Genomic DNA, 23,073 nt, shown 5'->3' on the forward strand with positions numbered 1-23,073 from the left:
AAACCGAAATTTAGAAACAAAGATTCAGAAGTTGTCTTTGCTTTGAGCTGTAACAAAGTCTACAGTGAGAAACTTTTATACGTGCTAAGATATTGTGTTATCTCCTAATACCAACATATATGTATTGGTTATATTTTATTAGCAAACAAATATATTGAATTGATAGATAAATACTGACTGTTTTATGCTGATTGAAGAAGGACACCCTTGTGTTTCACTTTGTCCCAAGCATGTGTTTGTTGAGTACATGTGCACTTGTGGTTTCACCTAGTTTCACAGGCTGACCTGACCCTCGGCAGGTATATATACACACGTCTCGTGATAGATTTTCAGTTGGGTGTAGTTTTGGTTTTTACAGCTACAAAGCTGAACTTTCATGTCAGCCTTTTGCAATCTTGTCAATCATAATGCTCTGACCTTTTTGTTTGTCGGTGTTTCTTTTTTCTCCAACATTATGACAGTTCCTCTTGGTTACATGTATGTGTGTGAATTGTTTATATGTAAAAGACGGATGCGTTCCAAAATTGGACTAAACATTAGCAATTTTGTAACCTGAACAGGGTAGATCGAGGGTAACTTCCACTGATATCTGTTAAAAAAAAAAGAGGTTTAGGCTTGTCCATGGTAGTTTAATCTTGGTTGTTTTAGGAGTTGCACTGGATGAATAAAAGTATTTTGGGTCATTTGTTTTCATAACAGTTGCATTAAAAATGAAGTTAGACTTTAACAAGAATAACTTGTAGGCTCACTGAAAACCTGAATAAAGATTGACACTTTAACTCCAACTTCAAAGTTAAATACTGGACCTTAGTAACTTAGTAACTGGCCATCAGTAGTTAATTCATTCTGACATTAGGAGTTATGGCCACCATGGCTCAGTTGGTTAGCGCACTAGCACAGCGTAATGACCAGGAGTCTCTCACCAGTGCGGTCACTGTGAGTTCAAGTCCAGCTCATGCTGGCTTCCTCTCCCGCCGTACGTGGGAAGGTTAGTCAGCAACCTGGGGATGGCGGACAGTGAAATATTCTTGAGTACGGCGTAAAACACCAGTCAAATAAATAAATAAACATTAGGAGTTGTTCCTGCATCCATCATGTCCAGAGCATATTGACCCCTTACTACTAAGGTTTCATTGGTAGTTGAACTGTGGCATTTAAGAATACATGAAACACTTGGTTCTCATCTGATAATATGTGGTATATATAATGTGGCCTAACACGTAAAACTACAAAAGAGCTTTCTTCTTGGGGGGTGAAAAAATGGCATTAAACTACAGTTTTCATAAGGCCGCAAGAGTGTGGCTGGAAATTAAACAGCCTGCAGTGGTGAAACCAATGTTTATAGCTGTCGAAACAGCTTTGTTAGGTGCACTGCTCAAATTGGAGACGCAAAGTTGGTCCTGAGTTTCAAGAGTGTTGTAATACTGATGTGATTTTCAAATATTCCTGACCATTGATGGAAATTATGCATAAGGTAGATGGGTTGTTAAGAAATATAAAATGTGTGCCTCAGACAGGAAAAAAAATTTCAAATTTTCAAAAATGTTTTTGGCATACATTTTTTTTAATGTTCCTTAAAACAATACTCTTCATTTTATAATATCTTTTCTTGTATCCTGTAGGTCAAAAGGATTTATCAGTCGACTGACATAGGGTCCAGACATTCGTCCATCACTGTTTGAATATATAAAATGAAGAGTTCTCGAATCAAATAAATGAATAAAGCTACCTACCCAGCTTAACCTAAATCCTACATGTGTGTCAGTACTAACGTCATGATCCCTGCTATTTTATAAGGAGGCAACATCAAAATACGACCTAAATAATGCAGAAAGTTACAATATCAACCCACAAGCAAACAGACAAACAAAGAGTTAAACCCGGGTTAACTTCAAGTTGAAGGTTGGATGGATATATTTAGTGAATAAAATAACTACCCTAAATGACCCTAAATTTTGTCCATGACGAACTTGCCCATTTTTCCTGATTCTGAGAGTTCCATCAAAATAAGAAAGGTGTTTGGAAGTTTGCTTGGAACTTGGGATGATATTCTACTTGAAAATTTTGTATGTTTCAGTACCAAAAATAATATTTTGTGATATTTAATCGCCTCTAAAAATGCACTTTTGTGGACGAAATTTTAGGTCAATAGGGTAAACCAAAAATCTTCAAATGATTTGACTAGTAGAGTATAACTTTAAATGCGGATTAAAGTGTATAATTAATAAGATTTTGAAGACTAAACTGTATTCTTGAGGTAGGGACACCTTAAGATTTTCACATAAATTATGAAATAAACTATCCAGATCAGATAACATTTCTTTAATGTGCCAACACATGCAATGTGTCTGTGGTTCGACTTGTTGAAGATTTATGGTAGGAGATAGTAATTTGATTATGCACCTTGTGTGCTCAAATACTAGCCTCCTGTTTGTGCAATGTGAAAGTGTCAACTTACATGTGAATTATAATAGATTTTACCTCAATTAAAATACATGCATATTACCGGAGTTAATTGCTCATCTTAGGCCTTAATTCATAGCTGTAGGACTCCACATGAATTGGCAGTCGTATTGTATTACGCAATAATGTAATGTAATATCTTTACACATCAGTGTAATACAGCATTATGTGAACAGTTGAAAAGAACAGGTAACTTTTAATCATTAGACTGGCGCACAGCTCGTTTGTAGAGAATTAAGTTTAATTTTATGTCTGTTTGATCAAGTGTCTGAAATCTTTGATTTATTGACGATTTTACTTTTATGTGCGTTTGAACGACTGTTTGAAATGTTTGATTTATTGATGCTTTCTTGCTGTCAAGAACAGGTTTTATTAACATTATTAACAATCATTATTTGACACTTTATTTTGGTCAGATAAGGACTTTTTTTTCTTATAAAAATATAAGGTTTTAATTCTTGTCTCATAAAGCGCAAATTTGGTGTTACCGGAGAACACTTTTTTGACTCTGATGAGAATCTTCAGATGATTTACTGGACAGGGGATGTAAACTGATGTTTGGATTGGGCGTTATGAGACATTGGTTACGTGGACAGTAGAATTTTACCTAATAATGCACACATGTATCCATGATCAATTTTTTTTCCTGACATAGCCTTCAGAAAAATCATCCGTAATAGTAATACTGACTGCCATCATGTAGGTGAAAACTGCATGGTGGAGAGCAATAATGAATGAAATAAATACATTGTGTCATTAGAATGATAGAACAGTGATATGTTCATCTATGCTAGCCAAAATGTTAAAATATAATGATTTGATATTACCTGAAAAAAAAAAAAAATACATTAACCTTCATTAGAAGGTGCTACATGGAGATATGGAAAGATGGAGTTGTCTGTTTGTTACAAAGAGTCCTTTGTCTAAATGTCAGTTATGCGACACTGTCTAACCACAGCTGCGGTGTTTTCGTTGCGTCTTGTCGTTTGTAGATTAGTGGCTTAACAACCGCCTTTTTTTTCTTCATCTGACCTTTTTCAGCAGGCCTTTGATCTGTTCCCTGCTCTCCCCCCCCCTTCCCCCCTATCCCTTTTCCGCTCCGTGGAAGGGACACAAAATTAGTTTCATGTTATAATGGGTAACAAATTAGAGGGAATTCAGAGAGAATGTTAAGAACACTATTGTCACAGTGTATCAGAGGAAGAAAATTTTTGTCACATTTTTTCAAACCTGTTTCAAATTGAGGACCCATCCACCTCGTTTGGCTGAAGATAGGACAATGTATTGGGAGATGGTTGTGGTGTGGAGTGTTACAAACAAAAAATGAGGGTTGTTGAGGGTGGGAGTATATGTTATACATTTTCTGAATCAACATCATTATAGCATTTTGATATACAGTTTATAACCTATGTTTTTGCTCCTGGCCCAGTTGCATATTTTTCTTGAGTTTTAGAGTTATATTGGACTTGAAAAGGCATTTGGCAGTATCTTGAAAGGTAGCTGTAGAATGATATCCTATGGGAAAAATGTATTTTTCAGCACCTCATGTAATGTTTTATAACCTTTAATATCCACTAGAAATGATTTTTTTTTTTGACAAAAATTTTAGGTCATTTTCATAGCATGTATGGTAGAATACCGTATAGAAGAACTGCTAAAGAAAAGAAAGGAAATAACATGGACATATTTGATATATATGCACCTTGGGAAGTTATTTTATTCAAGCTGTTTGAAGATGGATAATCATCGACCCATTATGTATACAATACAGTCCGGCTGATTACACATTACATGTTTGCTGTGAGTTCATATTCAGCTCTGGCTGGTTTTTCTTTAGGTCTGTCAGCAGCTGTGGATGGTTGTGTGTTTCCCACTGGCCCTGCTTGGTTTCTCTCCAGGTCTGTCAACAGTTGTGGCTAGTTGTGTGTTTCCCACTGGCTCTGCTTGGTTTCTGTCCAGGTCTGTCAGCAGCTGTGGCTAGTTGTGTGTTTCCCACTGGCTCTGCTTGGTTTCTCTCCAGGTCTGTCAACAGCTATGGCTAGTTGCGTGTTTCCCACTGGCTTTGCTTGGTTTCTCTCTAGGCCTGTCAACAGCTGTGGCTGGTTGTGTGTTTCTCACTGGCTCTGCTTGGTTTCTCTCTAGGTCTGTCAACAGCTGTGGATGGTTGTGTGTTTCCCACTGGCTCTGCTTGGTTTCTCTCTAGGTCTGTCAACAGCTGTGGCTAGTTGTGTGTTTCCCACTGGCTCTGCTTGGTTTCTCTCTAGGCCTGTCAACAGCTGTGGCTAGTTGTGTGTTTCCCACTGGCTCTGCTTGGTTTCTCTCTAGGCCTGTCAACAGCTGTGGATGGTTGTGTGTTTCCCACTGGCTCTGCTTGGTTTCTCTCTAGGCCTGTCAACAGCTGTGGCTAGTTGTGTGTTTCCCACTGGTTCTGCTTGGTTTCTGTCCAGGTCTGTCAACAGCTGTGGCTAGTTGTGTGTTTCCCACTGGCTCTGCTTGGTTTCTCTCCAGGTCTGTCAGCAGCTGTGGCTGGTTGTGTGTTTCCCGCTGGCTCTGCTTGGTTTCCCTCCGCCATAAAGCTAGCCTCCATAATATAAATGAAATATTCATGAGTTCGACATAAAACACATATCAGATAAATCGAATAGGTGTAAATCAACATGAATTCAAACTTATAAACTTGTCATATCACATAACAGGTCAGGAATTGATGTAAAACACGCTTTAGGGCTGCTATATGATAACATCTGTACAGACTGAGATATGTGTGAATGATATTGATTTCTTTCTTATGTTTTGTATTTTGTCTCAATAACCCACACCCATGAAGTCTAACAGATCGAGTTACACAAGTTAACTAAGAATGTTCGGCTTCATGAATGTTAATAGAATCGCACGTTTTTATGATCTGGTACATGATAAAGTTGGAATTCAGACTTCCTCTGCCCTAACTGATCAGATTCCTGATAACTTTGACTACCGGTAGTACTGTTTATTTCTCATTACGACTTTTTATAGCATTTAACTATGATAAAGGTGGACGCTAGAACATTAGTCACCGATAACATTATTCATGCGTTTTGTTCACATGATCATTGACTACAATCATCTTAAGAAGCTTAAGATTTTGTAAATGGGTAAAAAATGTTCTCATGCATTTTTTGTGACCAGAAATGATCCAGAGTATACATCTCCTGGGTCTAGAGAACATGTGTCAGAGAACGAATCATCGTCAGTAGTCGATCAGCCATATTATGGTGACTGAGTAAAAAGAGATGAATGAAAGATGTTCATACAGCAGACAATGTACAGGTGCACAGATTAACTGTATTTAAATAAAAGCTGTGTTGATTAAAATGGTTATGTAGGTGGGAAGGTCTGGCAGTAACCTGCGGATGGTCATGGGTTTGCCTGGTTTCATCCCCCCATAATGCTAGCCGCCGTCGCAGAAGTGAAATATTCTTGAGTAGGGTGTAAAACACCAATCAAATAGAGTGTAAATAAATAAATAAATAGTTTCTCTTGCTTAATTATAGGACCAAATTAAAAAAAAAAACTTGTGTTTTTGCACAGTTCACAAAGATTTTCAAACTGACTACCCAGGTAGACATTTTTTGGGGCACACTGGTTAACAAGTGAGAGCATATATATGCCTCTGTTTATTCGTTATTTCAAAACCTGTGAGACAAGAAATCAGAACAAAAGATATACAGTTAATTTAATCTAGAACCACCCATTACCATTGCCAGGATTGTCAGATGTACGGTTGCATTGATTGTTTTATTGGGTGTGTTGTTTGTTTCAGAATTGATACAGTGATATCTGTTTTATGAAACTAAATTGCAAAAATAAAACTAAAGGACATATAGTCTTGAATTTGAATGAAGAAACATTTTGGAAAGATCAATTAAATTGCTTTAATTTGTGGGTTTTCCAGTTTCCTTGATGCATAAACCTGACAATTGTCATAGAGGTATAAAATTCCTCAGAACAAGTTTAAACATCAACCAATCAAATAAATAAATAAATAATTCTTACGTTGGAAATTTTTGAAAATTAATTGGCCGGTTTTTGGACTTCTGCACAAACTAATGCCCTCAGAATATGATCAAATCACTTTTGCAAACATGCGAAAAGATTGAAGAATTACAGTAACAAAGAAGAAGAGACCAATTAAGAGAACAGCAGATATAGGTGTACCTGTATATATGGCTAGTACAGGTAGGTAGTCTTAGTGACATTCCACAACCGCTCATCCAGCTGTCAAAGGCTTATCAGTAGCTAGTCACGGAGTACCTGCCATAATCACGAGTGAATGCGATCAAAGGACTGAAATTAATCAAGAATAGGTGTGTGTTAAGCACAAGTTAATACCTTCCGTGTTTTAAGATATGAAAGTTTCTGAATGCATATGTATTACCACCAGTACATAAAAACTGGACCCCACACATACTTGTCATTGTCTTAAATGAGTTTTCCAAACCTTCTTAATGACTTGTTTTCTACAAATTCACAAATATTTTGATACTTTGGTTTACCCTTAAAATGAAGAAGGTTATTCTTGAGTATTGGTTATATATTTGTGTATTCAGTGGTTTTAAATGGCACGATCGAGAATTTTGCACTTAAGTTATACGTTGGAGGGTTTATGGGTGGGGAGAACTACCAAGTAAACCACGTCCCTTCACTATGTACTTTATAAAAGATACTGACGCAAAGCTGCAGCTGATGATCCACCAGCGGTAATTTAGTTAATTTGAGCACCAGTCCGTGGTAAGAGTGCTGCATTGCCGGCTGAGGGATAATTATATCTGATGCTGGAAATGCACGTCGTATCGTATTTAATTATTAAATAGCTACTCTAGTTTTATACTGTCTTTTGAGGTCATTCACATTATATTAAACTGTGTTTATCAAACAATGAAGCTTCAGGATTCACAAATCCCATCACACATGGTTGAACCCAAATGTAGAATTACATTTTTAAAGGCTTCAGTTTTTGTGTTGAAATCACTGAATTCTTAAGCCTTTCACGATCAGTTCTATTTTTTTTTTCACCGTGAAGATCGAACTTGTTTTGAATATTTGCCAAGTATTTGTATTATGTAAACACTTTGAACAGCCCGAGAAGTTCCAGGATTAGTATGCAGGTGAAAGAATGCCAGGGGTACATTTTTAAAATATATTGAATTTGTGACTGGGGGTTAACCTTGAAAGCTGCAGGACCAGAGTCACATACAGGTACAAGCCGACTTATGGTTGGGGAATTGGGCTAATGAGACAAGGCTTTCAAAAGTGATATGATGACAGCACGTTTTGGTGACAGAAGAACACCTTTGTACTACATACCAGTTCAGGGGCTGTTAGGGTACAAAACCCTCAGGTTTATTTAATATTTGTTTAAAAGGGCTAGCTTCTGTTGGCCCAGCTACGTGTCGTCTTTTATCTGACATCTATTAGTGTTCGTGTGTGTGTGACTGCATGGCAGGTCATCTGTGGCAATGGCGAGGGCATGCCAACCTGTGGCTGGTACAATGCCGTGGTCGAGGTACCAAAGCAGACTTTGAGCCGAATGTAAAACTTCTAAAAAAAGAAAATAAAAAGAAAATAAGAGGAAAGAAAAAACTAATTGTTAATCTATCTTTAATTTGTCTTTAAAAATACCATCTCCAGTTTGTCATTGATGGGGACCTTCTCGTCTGTAACACAGAGATCCAAGGATATAAATTCTCTTGTTCTTTCTTTTATAATGTTATAATTACATGAAATATGTAGCACTGCAGCATCATATAAGAAAAGAAGGTGTTCTACTGCATTTTGAACCCTTTGTGTAACTTTACCACAAGCCTCCCATTTTCAGTTGTCCAAAATTTTTTAGATTTTATTGTCCAGATAGATCTTAACTAACTACCTCTTCAGATAAATGGTATGGTTTGACTATCGCGTAGTGGTGATTCTTTAGGTGTGTTGTATTACAAAACATTGGTAACATATCAATATGATAATGAAACTAAAACTGCTTAAGTAAATACTGCAGATAACTGAAAGATACCAGTATATTGTAAATTGTCTGGTGGCAGCTAAGGGAACTCATGAAAAAATGTAATACATGCCAAGTAAATGAGTACATAAAAGCAGTGCTCTTCCCTGGTCCGGTCCTTATGTGCTATTTTCATTATTACATTTTAAATGACACATAATCCAGCTCGGCCATTATCTTTTAAGTACGTGGGAAGGTCTTCCAGCAACGTGCGGATGGTCGTGGGTTTCTGCTGGGCTCTGCCCGGTTCCCTCCCACCATAAATGTGGGCTGCTGTCGTATAATTGAAATATTCTTCAGTATCAAATAAATAAGTAAATAAATAATCCTTTAATATTCAAAAAGATCAGGGTTTTTTTTTTCAAGTTTAAATTGGAAAATTGCACTTTCACAAGCATATAAACGCTTTTAAATGATACTTTTGATGCCAACAATTCAGTTTTTTTGTTAAAAAATTAATCAAACTAATCAGCCCCGGCCCCAGAATCGCGTAAAGTGTGTCATTTTGAAAAATGCTAAACACCAGATCAAATGCAGTATTTTGTTGTGCTCTCTTTTAAACATGTGATGCGTGTTATTGTTCACACTTCCCTTTACACAAGGTGGCCCTGTTGTACATGTATATCATAATCAAATGCGTTCTCTCGAACATTTGAGAGCTTGATGATGAGAATTCCTGAGGACCATTCCCAGCAGAGCATGCCATCTGTCAAATAAGAATCCCGATCTGAGAATATTGAATGCGGTGTCATCTTTGGTGTGCCTTTAATTGATGGAACTACAAGGGTTTTTTGTGCATATTAAAATATCTTTTATGAACTTGGTATGAAATAGGAACATGTATTTGAAAAGAACTAAGAAAAAAGTCTGGTCTCATTTCAGATAGATATTAACACTCCATGTACATGTACCTATGTGTGGAATTTCTTCATAAATTTTTAATATTATATTTTCCCACCAAGTTAATTTTATAGCTTAGCAACATGCAGTTATAATAAATCCTTTTGTGAGGGATTATACAGGTTGGTTTGATGTACAAGACGACAAAAGTTGATATTTCAGAGTAACATACATGTATATCTTGTTAATAAATTCTGTAGTTATTACATTCAACCAAGTGTTTTTTCCTCCTTGTCATGTAACTTCAAGCCAGCCAATCAGAAAAGTGAGTCAGTGTGGTTTGCATTAAACTGAAACATTTTTTTTTTGTCTGTGGCTAATTAAGGTTACAGATAGATCATGTAAGTGTTCGTAAATCCTGGATTACATTCTCCAACAAAACATCCTGGTATGAAGCAATAAATTGTTTGTTTTGTTATTTTTATGTTTCGACATTTGTTCAGACACGCAAATGCCAAACTAATTGTTTGATATTTGTTGTTGTTTGCCATGTTCGTTAATTGAGCTGTTCAGGGATTATTTAACTTAATTATATTAACTTAATTAAATCCTGCTTTGAAATGATACATGTTCAGAGGTGTAGGGCATCCATGGGTTATACTCGTGAGAAACTTTAACTGTTCATTTATCAACAGTTCAGACTGCAACATTTTGGTAAATGTATTTTTGTATCTTCTCCCTCACGATATTATGCGTACAGTATGCCCAAAGTGGCTGTAAGCCATGATCGTCCATTCATTCATTTTTATACCTTCTAGCTTCAATAATATAAACTTTTTTTTTTTTTATAATTTCCCAAATTCCTCAAGCTTTTCGCATGGGAAAGAGCATTCACAGCAATTTATGCTCATTTTTAGTTAGAATTTGGAGACAAAACCGCTTTGGTCAGATTGGTCAGTTTCAGGGCTCAACAAGAAGTGTTACATTATCAGTTTACACAGAATAATGACTTCAGAATATGCTCGAATAAACACCTTGCAAACTTGCGAAAACGTTGAAGAATTACAGTAACTGTTTCCCCTCACCATGATGTTGGCCATTTTTGTACATATTAAATACTCTTGTGTGCCTCATAATTAACACCAATCAAATAAATGAATAAATATCATTAATTTATTTTTTGGGATTTTATGCTGTATCCATGTGAATTTCACTGTTAATATGTGATGACTCAAGAGGATCTGCATGAAGGAGGCTGCATCTATAGCATCGTAGAAAAACATGGCTAGTAATTAATATCTCTCATTTGGAGATCGTTGTAGGGAAACTTAGTTAGCTTAAGAAGATTTTTCGATGATATAGGGTGTTGTCTTCCAAAAGCCGTAATTTCGCAACCTTTTTGCATACGAAAGAGCAACTTCCAGCGCAGTTTATGCACACTTTTCATTTGATTTTGAAGACAAAACTACACTAATTGGATTGGCCTATTTCAGGGCTTGACAAGAAATGTAATTTTTTTAGTCTGCACAAACTAATACCTTCAGAATGTGCTTAAATAAACACCTTGCAAACATGCAAAAGGTTGAAGAATTACAGTATCTCCAACATCTTCCATGTAGCAGTTCTCTCATTGAATTTCCGCATAAATTTCTGACTGGATTATCCTTATGTCAGCAGTGCTACATGTACAAGTGGGTATTTTCATGTGACTGGAAACCAGCGGCTTTCATCAGCTGGAAATCTACTGAAAGAGTACTGCTGTTCAGCCGCCATATTGGTGTTAAAGGGTTTAGCTTTGGCAATTTAGCAGCTCTCTAAGTACATGTAGGTTGGTAGGTTTGTCAGTTATTTTGACAAACCATCCTTTAACATGAGGCCTATTCAGACTTGCCAAAGGGCCTATATTAATGTACAAGATGACTCTGACTCTGCACTAGTATTGATGCACTGGTACCTTTAAAGGAGAAGAAAATTTAAATAGCAGTCAAATACCATTAAAAAGAGTATGCATTTCCTTGCAGGTGCGAGGAAATGTGATGCACCTAAAATTGATAAATTATAAATAGTCAGCGCCAAAATCCGCTGTGGGTGACTCCACTTTGCCTAAGAACTAGTCCTGAAGTCTTCTGTGTTAGGAGGAGAATTGCTGCGGAAACCCCCGAAGTGCAGTTCGTACATTTCCGGTAGAACTGTTCTTCCCAGAAGGCAGCGAACAGTACAATTCGTTTTCTGCTTGACAATCCGGAAACCGAAATGTTGGACGTAGGTTCCGAGTTTACACAAACAAGCCGGCAGTTTTAACGACTCTCTTTGGCTGGGAGGCAACACACCCCCAGCATAAATTACAGGGTGTTAAAGATGGAGGACGTTATGGGCTTGCTTTGCTGTTTTCAGGCTTTACGTGTATGGCGAGGAAAAATCGCAAAATTATGCAGCAGACACCACCAGATAGAAAAAAATATGCTCTTTTCAGCCCATAGTGTCATGTTTTAAAGTTTTCTTCTCCTTTAACTTCAAACTATTCAGATGACCTATGCTAAAGACACAGACAATAAGGCATTACCCTGTAGTGCCACTGATGAGTTTTACGTAATACACGAGTAATGTAACTCCGAAAAAAGACTTCATTGTGACTCAATATTTCGGCATTTTATTTAGCAATCACCAGTAGAGTGAGTCACAATGAAGTCTTTTTTTCAGAGTTACACTACTCGTGTATAAGGCATTAATTGTCATTCTCCTCGACATGAAGCGAGACATGTTATATTGATGAATTCGAAATTAGCAAATTTTGGTTGACCGTTGCATATTTGTCGTTATAGCGTGAGATGGTTGATGTAGCTGTAAGAAGATGTACAAGATGTCCAGCTCCATCGTCATAAGTGGGTCACTGTACCCATATACCAGCCAAAATCAGCCTTCTATCTATGTTAGTCCTGTTAGTATGGTTTCAGTCATTGGGTTACCCTGCCGTTAGTTCAAGTCAAGCTCAAGGTGGCTTCTTCTCCGGTCGTTAGTGGGAAGGTCTACCAGCAACCTGGCAACCGTGGGTTTCTGCCCGGCTCAGCCTGATTTCCTCCCACCATAAATATGCTGGCCGCTGTCATATAAGTGCAATATTCTTAAGTACTGTGTGAAATACGAATCAAATAATTAAATAAATAAATTGGGTCACCATGCAGGAAAAGTTACTTACTCACAGCTAGAAGGTTGATTTGCATTTTTAATAGTGGTGATAAAAGTCATAAATATGGGAACATTATTAAAACACATTGGTAATCTTTTTCCCCCATATTATTGTATTACAGTATTTCACCTAAAGTTTAGTATTTTTCGATTGACACATTTTGCTTGATGATTCTGACTGATTCATCCACCTTAACAATTTTTTTGTGAAGTTTGACTTATTTCTCATCAGAAAAACTTAAGTGTTGACATCAACAATAGCATTTTGAAGCATTAATGCGTTTCAGAAAGTGCAGTTTTACATGCAAAACTTTAAGTGAAATACACTATGTGTGTATCTTGTGACACGTTTTTGATGCTGACAACAGCTGTGTCAGCTCTGTACATTTACTACATATGTAAACATACAGCCTATCCATTAACGATATATATTTACTTTTATGTCGTTTTTAGTGAACTTCAATCATCTAAATTCATAGAAATGAGCATTGAAAGGATATTAGATAAGTAAAACTCCCTCTGGGGTTCGTCAGACTTGCGTGTATGTATTAGTGGTACCGATAACCAGCTGTTGTCACTTATGCATAATGTTTCCATAATGGTTTGATATAACCAGTTAGAATTTGCATGAGCTATGAAATCATCGTGATCAAATTTTTCAACCATCTATATATATTTATTTTCTGTATGTGCATTTGTATGCGACCTGCGGATGGTCATGATCCTCTGTGGTCATACGTGGGAAGGTCTAACAGCAACCTGTGGATGGTCATGATCCTCTGTGGCCATACGCGGGAAGGTCTAACAGCAACCTGTGGATGGTCATGATCCTCTGTGGCCATACGTGGGAAGGTCTAACAGCAACCTGTGGATGGTCATAATCCTCTGTGGCCATACGTGGGAAGGTCTAACAGCAACCTGTGGATGGTCATGATCCTCTGTGGCCATACATGGGAAGGTCTAACAGCAACCTGTGGATGGTCATGATCCCTCTGGCCATACGTGGGAAGGTCTAGCAACCTGTGGATGGTCGTGATCCTCTGTGGCCATACATGGGAAGGTCCGGCAGCAACCTGTGGATGGTCGTGATTCTCTCTGGCCATACGTGGGAAGGTCTAACAGCAACCTGTGAAATGTCATGATCCCCTCTGGCCATATGCGAGAAGGTCTAGCAGCCATCATATTAGTGAAATATTCTTGAGTACGGCATAAGAAATTTATTTATTTATTTATTTGATTGGTGTTTTACGCCGTACTCAAGAATATTTCACTTATACAACGGCGGCCAGCATTATGGTGGGTGGAAACCGGGCACAGCCCGGGGGAAACCCACGACCATCCACAGGTTGCTAGCAGACCTTCCCACTTACGGCCGGACGGCATAAAAAAAAAAAAAAAAAAAAAAAAAAAAGCCAAGTAAATAAATTCATGTATATATGTAGCACCATGGTATGTAATCTCCAGTATAGTCTCCTGTGTAGTCTCCATGTACTAATGTACAAGCTATACATGCTGCAATTAGCCAGGGAAACAGTTAATTTACAAACTGTGTTTTTGAGGAGACCATGAAACAGACCAAAGGGTTGTATGAACCATCTGTAAAAATCTGGATTACCAATATTTTTTGGATGTTGATGTTTTTCCCCTTTAAGGTACAGCCGTGTTTAAAAGCCATATGATTACATGGTGGCTTTAAAAGCGCCATCAGGTGATGTTTTTTTCTCTGTTACACTGTTTCATGTAGGTTAAACTTGGTGTCATGCAGATAAATATAAATATAAACAGTGGGTGCAAATAGTGGTTCACTTAGGATTCCATGATGACCAGTACAGATATTGAGTCAGATTTTTAGAGGTTTTGTCTGCAGTAGTGACAAAGTTTGAACATCAATACTGCCACAGTACAGTGAAATTTTCTAAATTGTTTAGAAGGGGGTGGGGGGGGGGGTTAGGGCAAAACCAGATTTTGAAAGCATTTAACAATATACACTCTGATATCCTGTTTGCGTATGTAACATTTTTTAATGCTGGCTGTAAAGAAAATACTTGAAGTGAACTGGAAGTTTCCTGTGTATGAAAACGGATCAACCAGTAATACTCAGTGTACCATTCATTTATAGCCGTGCAGGCAGACTTGAATCATTTTACCCAGCCAGATAATTTGATTTTTGTGGGCAAATCATACATCATATTGGCATGATATACATGTACGTGCCAAATTTAGTAAACTGCAGAAATAATCATTATTTGAATGGAAATTTGCATGTTTCTTTCATTTTGGGGAAGAAAAAAAAATGAATCAATGAAAACTGTCACAATATAGCCCTGTATAAATACTTGAAGTGTCATTTCACGTGGAAAATCCATTTTCCTCGATCCATTCACCTATAAACCTGATCACCAACATACAAGTGAAAATGTCTGCAGTATGGCATTAAACAAGTGCATGTCAAATAAATGAAGAAATTCAAGTGCAGAGCTATCATATCATTAAAGATAAGATGTTTATATAGGACAAGATTTTGGGGCTGCGTGTAATGAAGATGTCTTTATGTAACACCATGTGTTTATCTATCTCCACCCCCCCCCCCCCAAACCCCACCCCCTTCTTCCTTCAAGAGACACACCCACACTTTATTATAAGTATTTTGGGTATTTTGTACATTCTTTCACATACCAGAACGACAACAACAATGACAATGTCACATAATATACAGGTGAACAATAATTGATGGGTTGAGTGGATACAGTTAAGAACGGAATAAAAATTAACACATTGGCCACAAGGTAGGGGTGGATAGCCAGCCGTTTCTCATTCAGAAAGCTTTTTATTAGAGGTATTTTACCCTTGTTGGAGTCGATAGAATTAGGATTCAATTCCAGCTGGGTCTGTCCATCAAGTTACCTGAACCATACACTTCCTATGGTACAAATGCTGAGAAAATTGGCACGGAAGATAAAAAGTACACTAATAAGAAGGAGGTGAAAGGGTTTTTTTTTGTGGGTGGAGAGTGGGTATCATATGTCTGTACGCCTACAACTATCCCAATTGCTTTATGCATGCAGCCTTGTTTTGTGTGTAGTTGGTTAAGTGCTGGATTAGTCCTCTGGGAAATTTTTTTAACTTCTCCTGAAAGTTTTCACATTAAAGTATAGTTAGTTCTGAAAATAAAAATACTTAATTTTCACAGGAAATTTGTGGATCAACACGGTAATCCGATACACCTGTACAATGTTGTAAAGTTTTTCCGTGCATTTTTATACAAATCTACAGGCATGTACCGAATAAAATTCCCATGGCAGATTTTTTCTTCCAAATTTCCGCATCCTGTGTATAATAACTAGTATGGCTTCTCCATCACCATATGATTCTTGTGAGAAACAAACACGTGCTGTATGTATATTTTACAATAATTCTTTTGTAGAATTTGGCATGCACACCTCTTCCACATCAGCTGCTGCCTTCCAGTTTGGTTACTAAAAATTTGCTGACAGCAGAACGTAAGGAAAAGAAAAGAAGATTTTTTACTTCTTCCACATCAGCTGGCTGACTTTCAGTTTGGTTGCTAAAAGTTTGCTGACAGCAGAACGTAAGGAAAAGAAAAGAAGATTTTTTGGCCAACGAGGAACCAGGAGGCATAAATTATGGATTGATGATAGTACGATAGATTATAATTAAGGCCCTATCTGTGTAGCACAAGAATCAAAGTAGAGGATGGCCAGCATATAAACTCAATCCTTTGTTCTGTATTTCTTCTTAAAAATTTCCAATAAAACACATGTGAAATTTTGAGGAAATGAAAAACAAAACTAATTCTGTGTGTTTTTTTTATGTTTCACAACAATTTCCTGATTTTCACTTCTGATCATTGAGTGTATAGCTGAGCTCTCCACCAGATCATGTATAGATGCTCCTGTATGTCGTGAAAAAAAGATTTTTCTCAGTTTTGTGTTAGACAATGGAAGAATTGGAACATGTTGTCACAGTAATAATCAAGCTTTGGTAACATGTTTTTGGAAAACCACTGGTTTTTTTTTTTTTATCTGAGATAAATGGTTCTTTAGGTGTTAGTGTAAGCACACTGTACTCATGTGCCAGCTGATCACCACATATACAATATAGCTGCTTTAAGGAAGTACTTGTATTAATGTATGTACCGTCATCATAGTAGTTCCTGATTTAAGATGTAACTAGTTTAATTTCCATGTGTTCTTTGAAGGTAAATTAGTAGGTTTGATGGCGTTTATGAGACCTGATTGACTATAAAATGTTACCATTGGGTTTTGTCTCCCTCTACAAAACTTTTTACAAATATTGAACACTCTTATCCCCCCCAAAAAAGTTTCAAATTTCAGTAATAGGGATCCTATATCACAGATGTCTTGAGTATGTGGTATAATAGTTCACTGAGGCAACAATATACATTTGATGTAATGATATGCAAGTCTGTATGGCACATAGTAGAAAGTTTGTCTCTGACTTGCCAGAGGTTGGTGGTTTACTCAGTGTACTCTACCCATATATAAAATGACTGCCATGGTATAACTGAAAAGGAACCTGGTCATGGTCATGCACATGTAAGAGGTGTTTACCTTTATTTGATTTATTTATTTGATTAATGTTTATGTCATACTCAAGAATATTTCAGTTATACAACGGCGGCCAGCATTATGGTGGAGGAAACTGGGCCTAGCCCGGGGAAACACATGACCATCCGCAGGTTGTTGGAAGACCTTCCCACGTACGTCCAGAGAGAAAGCCTGCATAAGCTGGACTTCAACTTACAGCGATCACATCAGTGATGTTTACTTTTATGTTGCTCAGTCTCATGACGTGGGTTTATGTTAGGCCCATTCTCTGATAGGGATTTTCTTCCATCTCCTTCCATTGTTCCTGTGGCCTTTGTGTAATAAGACATCAACATTGCTGTCTAATGTGGTCTTACCTGGAGTTTGGGCCTTTGTGCAATAAGACGTAAACAATGTTCTCTTGTTTGGTCTTACCTGGAGTTGGGGTCTAGATGTGAACAATGCTGTCTTGTGTGGTCTTACCTGGAGTTTGGGCATGGACGTGAACAACACTGTCTTGTGTGTTCTTACCTGGAGTTGTGGACCAAGGCATGAACAACGCTGTCTTGTGTGGTCTTACCTGGACTTGGGGCCTAGAGATGAACAACCACACAAGACAGTGTTGTTTACGTCTATGCCCAAACTCCAGGTAAGACCACAAAAGGCAGTGTTGTTCACGTCTAGGCCCCAACACCAGGTAAGACGACACAAGACAGTGTTGTTCACGTCTAGACTGTCCTGTGTGGTCTTACATGAAGATAGCTAGCGACCACTGTAATACCCTTTTTTTTTTATAGCAATGTGAAGTTTCTCTGACGTGGGTGAATTAGCTAGTGACTTCTCAAAGGTTAATGGTTTACTCCTGGCACTTCGGTTTCTTCCACCCTTAAAACTGGTCTCCTAATTAGTGTAAGTGAACAATTCTTGAGTATGGCTTTAAAAAAACAAATCATTTCAATGCAAGTAAAAAATTCTTGAGTATGGTGTTAAAAACCATTCGTATAAGTTTGTTATTTGAAGGAAAAATTAAGACATTATATGGAGTTTGTAAGTTATGTTGTAGTTTTAATTTAAAAATGGAAAAAAAACTGACCAAGAAGTAGGCTTGTTAGGAGGTTTTTCTTTCCTGTAGATATCTTTACCGTTTGTAATCTGAAAGTGCGTACAGGTTAAATTAACATCTTAATGCCTAGCCAGCAGCCAGTTTTATCTCAAATGTCTTACCAAGGTAGTTGACAAAGCACTACATTTGATGTATGCTGGCTGACATATTAAAATAGCTTAAGGCAATTCTGCGCACTGCCTGGGTCAAGTCTTCCATCTCGTGTGTTGGAAACACTGATACAGCTATATAGCGTGGAGGATCATTGTGGTCGTTATTCAAAGCAACGTGACCTCACACCCGAGAGATATCACACCTGAGACAGTCTGCCCACACGTTTGATTACCTCACCTGGTGCCTTCAGACCACTGTCTACCTGATAATCTCTTACTCCCTCCAGCACGCTGTCCTCGTTGCCACGTGGTGGCATTCCCATGTGTGAGGGAAACAACAGCTTGCAGTATGGGTGACTTGTGTAATCTCGCCATGTTTCCACTTAATGACATTGAATATGAACTGATTTCTTCCTGAGGAGATAAGAGTTCACATGTGTGTTATCTAGGCATATGTATCTCCACCTACATGTTTGTACTTCAGCATGCACTTATATTAGCATTATTAAACATGTTAAAGTTTAATTGTAGGAACCCATTTTTAAGAGTCCACCCTAGTATCCTATCGGGACACCTCTTGAAATGGTTTGGATTATTATTTTTGATCAAGTCGTAAAATTGCAATATCTCGAAAACTGGTAAAGGTAGAAAAACCAAAAACCAAATTTCTTAATTTATATTAATTAATATATGTACTACATATATTAATTAATATAAATTAAGAAATTTGGTTTTTGGTTTTTCTACCTTTACCAGATTACGGTATGCTAAGCCTCTAATATGACATGTACACCTATTGTCACATGTGTATTGGAGAACACTTACACTTCATGTTTCATGTGTTAAATTAATTCCTATACATGTACGCTAGCAGTGCAAAGGTACCTGTAGAAACCTAAAGATGAAACTTCTTGAGCTAGCCTAACCTTATGGCTTTAAAATTTAATAATTAAGGCAAATATCCTTAGCCTTTACCTGTAATAATTGTATTTTTCAGATGCAAGTCAGAATTTATTTCATTGGGCTGACTCTGGGTAAAATGGATCCAAAGAGACAGCTGGTTTAATTTTTAGCCACAAATAATCCAGAAACAAATGGTCTGGGTTCAGATGTGGCCCATGCATGTGGTTGATATCCTGGATAGTTTGAGATTGTCATCTACATCAACCAGTCAGCATTAACTGAAATATTATGTGAATATAGCTAAAATGGTCAAATAGTGCTATTTTGTGGCATCACATGGCCTTGAATGTATCATATTTATTTATTTATTTGATTGGTGTTCTATGCCGCACTCAAGAATATTTCACTTATAGGATGGCGGCCAGGATGAACAGGATGCTGGCAGACCTTCCCACATTCGGCCAGAGAGGAAGCCAGCAAGAGCTGGACTTGAACTCACAGCAACCGCATGAGAGAGGCTTCTGGGTCATTACGCTGCGCTGGCGCACTAACCAACTGAGCCACAGAGGCCCCTGAATGTATCATAAGACGGTGTTTCATTGTTGAGTCTTCAAAAACGGGACTGGCCTTGACAGCACAGTTGGTAGAGCGTCCACTTCAGGAGCAGTAGATCCAGGGTCAATCCTGTGTCGAGTGACACCTGAGACCTTAAAAGAGGGAGTTGTAACTTCTTTGCTTGACATTCAACATGAAGGGATAGTGCAACGACTGGTTGATCCATACCAGTGTACTGTCTAAGTGAAGCAGCACTAGATAAAAGAGCGGTGGAAATCTGTCCTGCCACAAGGAGGCACATGCACTCTAAGGATTTCTTCTTCGTCATATGACTGAATAATTGTTAAGTACGATGTTAAACCCCAAGCACTCACTCACCCAAAAACGGGTTTCAGCAAATATTTACCATGTGCAGGTACCCGATGTACTCTGAATCATTTGACAGCTAACAGGATCTGAAAATCACGTTTTCCACAACAAATGATGTTCATGTGCACTGGGCTTTAACCGTCAAAGTGATAGCTTCTGTGTAGAGATGAAAGACTTTTCATCATTTTATATACTCCCATACATATTTGTTCGTGTTCAGATAAACACATACAGGTATAATAAATAAAAAAACTCAAAAGATAATATGCACAAAGGTAATACATATACATATTGCTTTTTAATGGATTTTTGAAGAGAAAGACTGTACATAATTTAGTTACATGAATTTCAGATGTCATACAGATCCATGTAAAGGTTTAGAATTTTCACATAAAACACAAATACTGTTTATTGATAACTTTAAAACTTTTTTTTGTGGATCATTGGCTATTTCCACGATCAAAACTGCTATATATTTATGAAGCATTGCTTAATGCGTTTGTTACTGCTGATGGTAGCTAAATAAAATGCTAAAATAGTGGCTACAAAAGCAGTCTTAGTTCCTTAACATTAACATGCACTACTTTTTGTGTTTTGTCGGATGATTTTGTTACGTCGTTTTGGCGAAATGTTACATGGCAGAATACATATGATTGTCATCCCTTTATGTTAAGTACTAGGAGAAATGTTACATTTTCAGATTTTAAGGTACACTATATATGTATGGCTAGATTTACTCAAACTCCAAATGGTGCCAAGTATACAACGTCTTTTAAGAACCTAAATAGTACACAGAGTTTGAATGGAATCCTTTTGAATTTACTTGGTTATTCTGTACCCTTCTATAGTTAGCAAGGTGTATAATTTATAATTCCTTGATACTTAGCCCAAGGTCAGTTTGATTAGAAATCACGGCATCAGAATTATATTGACCAATTTCCAGCCATGCTTTCAATGAGTCTTACAAGCCCTTTCCATCGTTGACGTCATTGGGAATTTAGCATTCGATGTTATCTTACATCTATTGCCTACATGTCTGCCAAAACATTGATTTATGGGCAGATATTTGGATTTGACACTGATAATGTACATAGTTTAATGTTAGGTGTTACTTACAAACATGTGGGTTTTTGATGAAAAGAGCGGAATAAATGACAGTAGGCAGATTCAGTTGCTATCGGTCATTTATTCTGACTTAAAGTAATAAAGTTATGGCTTTGTACCTGAGATTATACACCTGTAAATGATTGTTTCCATTATGTTTTAATTTTAAGCCGAGTACAAGAGAATGCAGCTAACAAGAAGTCAAACCTCCTCATTGGTTAAATGTTTAAATTAGCACATTTAAAAGTCGACAAAGGAACGATACTCTGCAATTCTGTTGTATATGCCAATGGTTTATTTACAAAATGGCTGAAAAAAGTTCCCTTATCCGAACCATCAGCAAAATTTAATGGATAATTTGTCCAAGGTTAGCCCAAGATCAACCTGTTATACCATATTGAAATCTCTGCATAAGCTTTCCGATAAAGTTGATGATAAAGAGACTGACAACTAAATGCCGGAGAAAAACATAGCTTATTTCCTTTGCAAAAGTTATAAGACTAAAAATGCTGATTTGGCAAGAAGAGCTGTAGTCATTTATGTTACATTCTCAACATTCTCAGACTGAATAGAGTGTTTGTATCTTGTGGGTTTGGGACTATCTGGCATGTGGGCGCAGTATATAACCTCTCTGCTGTTCATTGGTCAGTTAGTGAGTACTGACCCCTCAAATGATTATTTATTTTATTTTGTTTATTTGATTGGTGTTTTATGCCCTTACTCAAGAATATTTCACTTCTATGACGGCGGCCAGCTTTATGGCGGGTGAAAACCCACGGCCATAAAAGAAGGCCAGCATGAGCTGGACTTCAACTCACAGTGACTGCATTGGTGAGAGACTCCTGGGTCGTTATGCTGCGTTAGCGCGCTAACCAACTGAGCCACAGAGGCCCCAGCGACTGTATTAAAGTTCTAGATTTGTGGGACTTAAACAAGCCAACTAAATGAGCTCCTGATTAAGAGAAAGCCAGGAACTGAGGCTTGATCTCATTTGTGAATTTTTGGCCTCTATAGTTTACTTTTTTATATCTTTACTTTAATACTTTGTCTGTTCAAACTTAATAATGACCAAGATCTAGATAGGCAAGATAATTGTTCAGAGCATATTAAATTACTTTATGCTCTAAAATTATGATTGCTGAAATATTAATTTTGTATTATTTTTATTTTTTTTCAAGTGTAAAAGATAACTCCTGACAGTTATTGTCCAAGGACAGTTCTTCCTTAATATCTAGGACTTTTCCGTTTCCCTAATTGTCCTCATGTAGTCACCACCCCTTCACAACACCCCCACACCTCAGTCTGTCACCCATTCACACAGCACACACATTTCCCTAGCTCTCACCCTCCAGTGCATGAGTGACTTGGAGGCCAGCACTAGCTGAGATCAAACATTTATGAAGTGCATTACCATTTACATTTATTGAAGTGCATTATTATTTACATTTATTGAAGTGCATTTTTTTTACATTTATTGAAGTGCATTATTATTTACATTTATTGAAGTGCATTATTATTTACATTTATTGAAGTGCATTGTTATTTACATTTATTGGCGGTCATTAATATAAACTAGGCAGTGAGCAGTGAATTATTGGAATAATAAACTAGTACATATAAATAGATAATAGTTCTGGAATAGATGCTGCATTTTTCTTGTCTTTTATAATTTGTTTTCTCAGTATATAGAGATTCAAATAAACGTGCATTGATTTGAAAGCATATATTGGAAATTAATGAATTTACGTGGTCTAGATAATGAGAATTAAGCTGGTGGGATATTTGAGTATCAAATAATCAGCCTGTGTGAAAGGTGTATGGAAGTGTCTGATA

At 37.2% G+C, this 23,073-nt stretch overlaps 1 protein-coding gene across 3 annotated transcripts in view; it reads left to right on the forward strand.

The window, feature by feature from the left end:
- Positions 1-23,073, forward strand: part of LOC135468496 (2-oxoisovalerate dehydrogenase subunit beta, mitochondrial-like) — a 105,662-nt gene that overhangs the window by 32,192 nt on the left and 50,397 nt on the right. Inside the window, exon 10 of one of the 3 annotated variants that reach the window (XM_064746797.1) lies at positions 15,951-16,234. The exons of the other annotated variants lie outside the window; for them this stretch is intronic. The gene's annotated coding sequence lies outside the window, so the exon portion shown is untranslated. Of the gene's footprint in view, positions 1-15,950; positions 16,235-23,073 lie in introns of those variants that run through there. 3 annotated transcript variants of the gene reach the window in all.

This window comes from Liolophura sinensis, chromosome 1 (genome assembly GCF_032854445.1).
Source record: "Liolophura sinensis isolate JHLJ2023 chromosome 1, CUHK_Ljap_v2, whole genome shotgun sequence".
Classification (NCBI taxonomy): domain Eukaryota; kingdom Metazoa; phylum Mollusca; class Polyplacophora; order Chitonida; family Chitonidae; genus Liolophura; species Liolophura sinensis.